The sequence below is a fragment of the Rattus rattus genome, chromosome 4, assembly GCF_011064425.1.
Source record: "Rattus rattus isolate New Zealand chromosome 4, Rrattus_CSIRO_v1, whole genome shotgun sequence".
NCBI lineage: Eukaryota > Metazoa > Chordata > Mammalia > Rodentia > Muridae > Rattus > Rattus rattus.
This window is the reverse complement of record NC_046157.1, coordinates 82,773,953-82,782,266: the sequence shown is the minus strand read 5'-3', so window position 1 is coordinate 82,782,266 and position 8,314 is coordinate 82,773,953. Positions and strand designations below refer to the sequence as shown.

The 8,314-nt window shown below is 45.9% G+C and overlaps 1 non-coding gene across 1 annotated transcript; it reads right to left on the bottom strand.

Annotated features, from left to right (window-relative positions):
- Positions 1-866: 866 nt before the first annotated feature.
- On the bottom strand, positions 867-972 carry LOC116899767. The gene has a single exon (XR_004387781.1). It is a non-coding gene; the product is annotated as a U6 spliceosomal RNA (small nuclear RNA).
- Positions 973-8,314: the final 7,342 nt, after the last annotated feature.

Here is an 8,314-nt window from a genome sequence, read left to right as displayed (position 1 = left end):
GGAGAGATGGCTCGGCAGTTAGGACCCTGGCTGCTCTTCCAGAGGACCCAGGTTCAATTCCCAGCACCCACATGGCGGCTCACACCTACCTGTAACTCCAGTTTTAGGGATCCAACACCCTCTTCCGACCTCAGCAGGTACCAGGTGCACATGTGGCACAGACATAAATGCAGGCAAAGCACTCATATATGTAAAATAATAATGATGGCACTAAACAAGTAAATATTTAATTTTGTGGTGCTGGACCCCTGGCCTAATACATACCTGCAGGGAAACTGTATATATTTCATGGGGGATGTTCTTAAATCGTGAAAGCACTCTCCCCCCAAATAAATAGTTAGTATCAAATAAAATCCAACAATGTTTCTCTTAAGACATGAATACAGGGTTGGGATTTAGCTCAGTGGTAGAGCGCTTGCCTAGGAAGTGCAAGGCCCTGGGTTCGGTCCCCAGCTCCGAAAAAAAGAAAAAAAAAAAGACATGAATACACTAAGATCTCCATCTCTTTGCTTTCTACAGAGCCAAGGCTGACCTTCAACTCACTGTAATTCTCCTGCCTCGGTCTTCCAAGCCCTGAACGTATGGCATGAGTCATCGTGCCTGGTAATAGCATACCCAGTCTTCTGATATAGGACCATTTTTCTTTTCTTTTCTTTTTTCTTTTTTTTTTTTTTTAAAGATTTATTTATTTATTTTGTATATGAGTACACTGTAGCTGTCTTCAGACACACCAGAAGAGGGCATCGGATTCCATTACGGGTGGTTGTGAGCCACCATGTGGTTGCTGGGATTTGAACTCAGGACCTCTGGAAGAGCAGTCGGTGCTCTTAACCACTGAGCCACCTCTCCAGCCCTTTCTTTTCTTTTTAAATATGGAACGCTTCACGAATTCGCGTGTCACCCTTGCGCAGGGACCATGCAATCTTCTCTGTATCGTCCCAATATTAGTCCAAGCGCTGCTGAAATGGGCACCCATTTTTCTGACTATGTAACAAATCTCACAGTTCTTGGGAATGCCTTCCCTCCATTTCACCTGTTTGTATTCTGTTTAAAGCTTTTAATGCTTCTGTGCCGATGTTTATAAGCAAGGCTGGCTCTCTGCTTTGTGTAGCCTTTGAAGATTTGGGTGTCAATGTTACATCTACTCTGGAATCATTTAGAAATAAATCATCTGGAGTTTCTCAGAAAACACAGGCTGTGGGAAGTAGGTCACAAGCCAACTCGAAGGCTAGTTTGCGGTCGCACGTCTTCAGGAGATATTTTTGTTGCACCTAACTACCACAAGGATTAAAATATCACATCTTGCTAGTGACTCCTCCCCCCCCCCCAAGCTCTTGGCTGGGATCAAACACAGGACCTTGCACATCCTAGGCAAGTCTCTAACACCAGGCTACACCTCAGCCTCCTGGCCCACTCTGCTGTGTTGTGTTTTGGGACGACACTTCCACCATGGGAGGCAAAGCCTTCACAAATGCAAACATGGAGCTAGAAAAGCCGCCACCCAGCCTTTTGTTAGACAGGTTGTTTTCCACACAAGGCTTCTGCAATGTTTGTGACTTCCCAGTGGACTCATTTTTTAAAATGTATATTTTTACATTGAAAGCCAACCTACTTGTCCTTGCCTCAAATCCAGAAGACTATTAGCGAGCGTACGCGGTCTCCTTCAGAGCTAGAAACAGCTATGACGACAGTCACATGAGAAAACAGGATATTTGGCAATGCTAAAGTAACGAAAAGCTGCATGGTTTGGGTGTAGAAGTAGATAAATGAGTCAATGGTGCGGAGTGGAAGCCAGAGAACTGGACACCTATGTGTATGAAAATGAATGTTGGGCATGGCAAGATGGTCCAGTGGTTAGGAGCACTTGCTGCCCGTGCAGAGGACCCACATTCAATTCTCAGTACCCAGGTAGCGGCTCATGACCATCTGTTACCCTAATTACTGGGAACTTAATGCTCTCTTCTGGTCCCAGGGACACTGCACACAGGTAATGCGTGTACAAATATTCGGGTAAAACCCCTGTTCACAGAAAATAAAAAGCATTTTCGAAAATGGATGTTAGTACTCAATGGTATTGAAATAAAAGGGATCTATCAACACAGTTAGTAGTAATCTGTGTTTAGTATTATAAGTATTAATTAGTAGTAGATTATGGGGAAATAAAGCGTACCTCATGCCATTCTCAAGACCGATTCAAAATAGATGAAATGGGTAAACTTTCAAAACCCTCCAAAGTTGGGGTTGGGGATTTAGCTCAGTGGTAGCGCTTGCCTAGGGAAGCACAAAGGCCCTGGGTTCGGTCCCCAGCTCCGAAAAAAAGAACCAAAAAAAAAAAAAAAAAAAGAAAAAAAAACCCTCCAAAGTCACAGAATTACTCAACAGAAATATAAATGTTTATAATCACTGAGAAGGGCAGAACCGTAGAGAACTACACAGACACGGACACACAAGAGCACGTGTACAGACACAATCATGTTTGGAAATCTAGGCAAATGGCTGTAAGGAAGATGTTTAAAGACAAGACATGCCCCACGATGCAAAACATCTCACAGGAAAGGCTCTAAAACATAGAAACAGCCTTAGCTTAGCATGGGAGGTACTTCCCTGTGGTACCAGCTCTCAGGAGGCTGAGGCAGGAGAACAAAGAATTCAAGACTAGCCTGGCTACAGAGTGAGACTCTATCCCCCCAATTAAACAAACATACAAATGAATAAACACCTTGTCTTTAAAACACACACACACACACACACACACACACACACACACACACACATCAAAACTGAATATCAAAGAAATAGCAAGCGGCTAGAAGAAAGGAAATGAGGTCGTGTATGGTCGCAGGGGAACTAGGGATTGGCGGGGCATGCTCAGTAAGCGTGGACGAGGCTGGGCTGAATTTACCATACGGGGGATGGTGTGAGAATCAGATATCATTTTCTCACTGTCTTTTGCTAGCTCTTGAAAACAGGGACTTGCTACATGGCTCAGTGTGTGGTCAAACCAAAGGATCTGAGTTCATATCCCAAGACTCAAAAAGTATAAAGAACTGACTTATGTGCTGTTCTCTGACCTACACACACACACGTGCACGTGTGCACAATGCATACATGCAATTCGCACACACAACATACATGTACACAGAGAGACACACAGTCACACACGTGCACACACACATGACCATGCATGCCCATGCAAAAGTGCATGCTCTCATACATTCATACACACATACATGTGCACAATTGCATGTGTGCACACACGCATACATGCAACATGAACAGATAACATACTTTTGCACTCACAGTCACACACACACATGTGCACACGCACATACAACCATACATGCCCATGCACAAGACACACACATTCACACACACACACACACACACACACACACACACACACACAGGCACATGATGTAATGAATATAAAGTAAAACAAGATTTAAGAACACATACTGATTCCAAATTTCCCAATTTATTTGCTCCTAGGTACGCAAGTTTCCAGGTACATACTATATTTAACATGGGAAATGGGAAGAAAAAATATACATTTGAATTTAAATTTCTTTTTCTTAAAATGACACAGCTTATGATTTGCTGTCTATTCTATCTAGTTTTGAAATAGAATTGTGTTTCCACTCTATTCCACTAGAGAAAGGAATGGGCAGAATATTCCCTTTTAACGAGGATTTATATAAGACTAGCAGCTGTTGATGTGTAAGAAATAATAGCATAGCGGTATTCTTTTGTTCCGTGAGCCAAGGGATTTTCTATGGAAAGACCTTGAAGAACTTAGGCATGGGGAGACGGTGACCTCATTAACGCCAAGCACATTGGTGTGGGCGAATCATCGCAGATGTGGCGGTGTGACAGGCAGCCTGAGGGTTGCGGTGGACAGGTCAAGTTGGGGATCCCAGGGAATGGTTTAACTAGTGTGTTCTTACAGGTTAATCATGGAGAATGACCCCACGTGTTTCCTTTCCAAGAGCATGCAGCAACACCCCTTTAAAGGTTTACCCTATGGTTTCAATATGTGTGTGCACATAGGCACATGTGTCAGAGTGTGCATGGATGGGGGTCAGAGGTTGGTTCTCTCCTTCAGCAAAGTGGGAGCCGGGGATTGAACTCGGGCCCTCGGAATTGGCAGCAAGCCCTTTCCCTGCCCAGGCATCCCACTGTCACAGGGTGTTTTTTTTTTGGGGGGGGGAGGTGTTATATAGTTGATTTTATTTTCTCATCACAAAAAGCATGGAACATTTGGAAAGCACGGGCTGTTCCCCACACTCTCTAAAACGGTAAGGTTAGGGAAGGTTTTCTTTTTCCTGACCAACGCACATGTTTCAGGAGGCCCGTGAACTCCTGAATACAGACACAACTTTGTACAGATATGGACAAAAGAAAGGAATTCTCGTACGTGTGAACAAATGAAGGTGCCATCCCCCGGATGCCTTCCATCTTGTTTTGTAGAGACAGGTTTCTCATTGGCTGGGGTTCCTGACTGGATGGCCAGGGATCTGCCCACCTTCCCAGCACTGGGATTAGAATCACACACTGTAACCAGCTTAAATATGTGTGTGTGTGTGTGTGTGTGTGTGTGTGTGTGTGTGTCTGTATGTGTGGTGGGTGTGTGTGTGTGTGTGTGTGTGGGGTGTGTGTGTGTGTGTCTGAGTGTCTGTGTGTGTGGTGTGGTGTGTGTGTGTGTGTGTGTGTGTGTGTGTGTGTGTGTATGCCTGCTTGTGTGGAGGAGCCCTAGGAGGAGGCCAGAGAAGGAATTAGATCCCCTAGAACTGGAGTTAGAGAGAGTTGGAAGCCACCACGTGGGTGCTGGGAATTGAACCCCTGGAATTAGTTCTCTGGAAGAGCAGCCATTGCTCTTAACCACGGAGTCATCTCTGTAGACTAACACTTAGCTTTTGAATGTGGGTTCTGGGGATCAAAATAAGGTCCCCAGACTTGTAACAAGCACTTTACAGACTGATCACCTCCATCCTAGAGTACAGAATTTTTCACATGTTAGAGTATATTAAAAATGATGAAAATATATACCTCATGAGTCAGGCACATTTGTTATCAAATATCATTTTGTATACTTGATACATATATATATATATATATATCTCACATATATACCACATACACAGTGCATTCTGTAGTACATACGTGCATGTACACACACACACACACACACACACACACACACACACTGCACTTGCAGTATACACTGGCAACACCAGGAACACATGGGCAGCACAGCACTGAGACCTAAAAATGACTACAAAGTTACAAGGTTTGAAGTTTTCATCTACATTATGATTTCCTGAGCCCATCACACTTCATATTAACTATTAATATCTTCTTGAAAAGGAGGAACATTACCTCACAGCTAAACATGATCATCTTGTCGAGAAATGTACGACTATTCACTCTATGTGGAACACCACGCACACTGCCAATCTCTCACAGTAGCCAGTGTAGAGTGGATTAGCGTCTGTCAGCAGTGTCTGAACCAAGCTTAAGGCAAAGAAACAACAACAAAACTCAGGAGGCAGAGGCAGGCGGATCTCTGAGTTCGAGGCCAGCCTGGTCTACAGAGAGAGTTCCCGGACAGCCAGGGCCACACAGAGAAACCCTGTCTTGAAACCAAAACATAATAAAACAAATTGGGCTTTATGGGAAGTTCTGGAAGGAGGAATAGGGAAATGGAAATGATGTAATTATGTAATTTCAAAAATAAAATAAATAATTAAAAAGTAAGGGCTGGGGTTGGGGATTTAGCTCAGTGGTAGAGCTTGCTAAGGCCCTGGGTTGGGTCCCCAGCTCGAAAAAAAAAAAAAAAAAAAAAAAAAAAAAAAAAAAGTAAGGGCTGGAGAGATGGCTCGGCGGTTAAGAGCACTGACTGCTCTTCCAGAGGTCCTGAGTTCAATTCCCAGCAACCACATGGTGGCTCACAGCCATCTGTAATGGGATCTGATGCCCTCTTCTGGTGTGTCTGAAAAGAGCAACACTGTACTCATATACATTAAAAATAAATAAATAATCTTTTAAAAAATAATTAAAAAGTAAGCAAATACCTTTCAGAACTACCCGGAGTTTTGGACTTGTACGTGAACAGTTTGGAGACGTAGTAGACGTTTACATTTTGTGAGTGTGTTAATTTTTCTTGTTAGTGCTGTAAAATATCTGATACAAGGCAACTGAAGGAAGAAAGGGTTTGCTTGGACTCACGGTTGGTTCAATCTGTCTCAGCAGGAGAGTCATGGTGCCAGGACTGAGGCAGCTGATCACACGACATTCTCAGCGAGGAAGTGGGAAGAGATAAACGTATCTTCCCACCTCCACCTCCCCATCCCTCTTTCTGACAGTGTCTCATGTAGTCCAGGCTGCCTTCAAACTCACTGTTTAAAGACCGTGGACTTTTGTTCCTCCAGATCCTGCCACCCAAGTGCTGGGATTATAGCCCCAAGCAAGCTTGGCTCACTCTTCTCTTCTTCATCTAGTCTGGTAGCCCGCTCACCGGATGCTACCATGAATAGTCAGGGTGGGCCTTTCTTCCTCAGCTCCGTCTCCCTGGAAATGCTCTGGTAGATGTGTCCAGAAGTGTGGCTTCTAGGTGATTCTAAATCTCACAAATGGGCTGACAGATGTAGGAGTTAGAGTGTTTACTGTGCAAGCCTGGGGACCAGAGTTCGGATCCTCAGAGCCTACATAAAAGCTTGGTGGGATGGGATTGGCCTGTAATTCCAGCCTAGGAGGGTAGGGAGGGGATCCCTGGAGCAAGATGGCTAACGAGATTAGCAAGTCAGGGACCTCTGGGTTTGAGTCAGAAACTCTGTCTCAATGAATACGGTAGAGGACTGGCTGAGGGTGATTCCTGACACCAATCCCAGGCCTCTCTCAATGCATGCATGCCCACACACATGCAAACATTTGTACACACATGCACACCCACCACACAAATGAAAAAACGGTAGCAAATGAATTCCATCAGGTGACAAGATTATCTGTCACAGTGGCGTGCTGCTTTCTTTCCATCCTTTGCCAGTCACATCGAAGCTGCAGAGAAGAGGGCCACAGATAGAAGATCTGGCATGGCGGCGTCAGAGCCCCGCCATTGCTCTCTCCAGCTCTGGGAGCAGAGGCATAGCCCATGGTGTTTCTCTTCAGTTCCTGATTTAGGCGGCCAGAGAAACTGTAGAATTGTTTCAAAATTGACCTCGAAGGGATCTCGAATCTGTGGTCCCTTTTCTAGACTTCTGAGAGTTGAGACAATAGCAACATCTGAAACCGGGGCTCGGAGAGGCTCTACACTCCGAATCAGCTCGAAATGGGCTGACGAGATGGCTCAGCAGGTGAGGATGCTCCCAGCCAAGCCTGCCTTGATGCCCTGGATCTGTAGAGTGGAAGGATAGAACTGACCTCCACATGCACAACATGCGGTGTGCACTCACACAGGTTAACACAAAAAATAAACACGTACAATGAATGGAAGAGAAAAGGGGGCCCATACGGTGGCGCAGTGGTTGAGGGAGTCCTGTTCTTGCAAAGACCCAAGTTCAGTTCTCACTATCCAGGTCAGGCTGAGCTGTAATTACCATTCCCGTGTCTCTGGCCTCTATAGACACCTACACTCATGTGCACATACCCAAACCAACGCGCGCGCGCGCACACGTACGCACACGCACACGCCAGCACGCTACCTCACCACGCAGGCCTGGCAGGAGCCACTAAGAGGAGCAATTACCGCGTGGAGAAACGGAAGAGGAGGAGCGAAGAGGAGGAGCGAAGAGGAGGAACGAAGAGGAGGAGCAGAGCACAGTGGAGAGAGGCTGAAATGTGGATGAGATGGTGGTGGGGAGCAGGCCGATCCCAGTAGCCTGCGCTGTCACCCGAGGCCACGTGATGTCTGGGTCCACTCTGCTGCTGAGGTCCATGGCCCCTACTGTATTAGGGTCTGTGTTGATGTCCATGCCCCACTTTACTATCAAGAGCCACTCAGATGTCTGCAGTCTGGGCCACCATTAGAGGCAATGAGGATGTCTGAGGGCAACGCTGCCATAGGGGCCACACTGATCCCAGTGGCCTGCGCTGTCACCTGAGGCCCTGGTGATGTCCGGGCCTGTGATACAGATGAGGATCATGTCTGTGATTCTACTGCAGCCTGGGTCTGTGCTTACGTCTGTATTACCACGAAAACGCGTTGATGCCTGTGGTCCGGGCTGTCACCTGAAAACCCGTTAATGTCTGAGGACCATGTCGACCTGGCCCCGCCTCTTACTGACTGCTACATAGTGGTGCTGGTATAGCATGGGCATGA